The 1,190-nt window shown below is 49.9% G+C and overlaps 1 pseudogene; it reads right to left on the bottom strand.

Annotated features, from left to right (window-relative positions):
* Window positions 1–325: 325 nt before the first annotated feature.
* On the bottom strand, window positions 326–788 carry LOC138081258 (DNA polymerase epsilon subunit 3 pseudogene; annotated as a pseudogene).
* Window positions 789–1,190: the final 402 nt, after the last annotated feature.

The raw sequence follows: 1,190 nt of genomic DNA, 5'->3' as shown, positions 1-1,190 counted from the left end.
TGTGATCTGGAACACAGTTGGCAGCATGCAAGTTATTATTACTTTTTGGGGGAGCAGGGAGGGAACTGGGGGGTCAACAATTGCCTAACTATAAGTGTATGTAAACAAAAGAGATGAAATTGACCAATTAAACTAGCCATTCAGAATCCCTCTTGCCGAAAAGTTATAACCTTGAGACTGATTAAACAAAACAGGATTCTGCTACTCAGATGCTCTGCGTCTGGGAAGCACTGGCTTTGATGATAATCCTGATGATAATTCAGTTTTTATTTCGATCTTCTCAGGCTCTTCTGTCTAAGACTCCTCTGCCCAGCAGGAAGAAGCCTCACACAAACGTGTACCAGGGTTCAGCGTGGTTCCTTCCGAGGGGCGCCCCCCCATCCTCTTCAGTCGTCCACTTTCTCTCGTCATTCTGTTCTCCTTCCTTCAGCCTCTCCTCATCTTTATCGTCGTCCTCATCCCTGCGCTTGTCCTGCTCTTCCGAATCGGTTTTGTCTTGTCTTTGTCCTTCTTTGGCTCTGAAGCTTCCTTCTTGCCTTTCTGCTCCCTCCTGTAACCTTCCAGAGCTTCTTTTAACTCCGTCTCCTCCATGGCAGACAGCACATCGCTGGCATTCAGTGTCTTGAGTTTCCCTCTCATCGCGAAGCTGTTGGCACAGGAGGTGGCATTGAGCACAAAGACGCTGGCGGCGCGGGAGGTGGAGATGCTGATACCATCCCGGAGCGCCTCCTGGATGATTCCGGTGATGACAGCGTTGGGAGGTTTAGGTCCCCGGGCCTCTCCGCCATGGCCGCGGCGGGAACCCTGCCTGCGACCTCCGCTTCAGGCCTCTACGGCGTCCGCACTTCCCGCATCGCCACGGTCTGACCCAGCGAGGCTTCCGTCCTGCCCCGCGTGGCCCCAGTAATAACCTCTTTTTACATTTCTCTCTGAGAAGGCCAGCTACAAAAATCTGGGGTGTTGCTGGAATAACATAACACTGGTTATCTCAGAGTGATCTGAAACATGTGATGGTTCTTATTTCTGCCTCTGAAAAGCAAAAATTGGAAACCCAAGTTGATATTTCCTAATAAATTCAGTTTGGCAGACATAGTATCTCAAGTGGTTGGTCTTTAGAGGACAGCTTTGGACACCTTGCTTTAAGTCATGGTAAATGCTGCCCTCCGGTGGACACATGTGGACATTACAAT

This window comes from Capricornis sumatraensis, chromosome 6 (assembly GCF_032405125.1).
Source record: "Capricornis sumatraensis isolate serow.1 chromosome 6, serow.2, whole genome shotgun sequence".
Classification (NCBI taxonomy): domain Eukaryota; kingdom Metazoa; phylum Chordata; class Mammalia; order Artiodactyla; family Bovidae; genus Capricornis; species Capricornis sumatraensis.
This window is presented reverse-complemented; position numbering and strand designations above follow the sequence as displayed.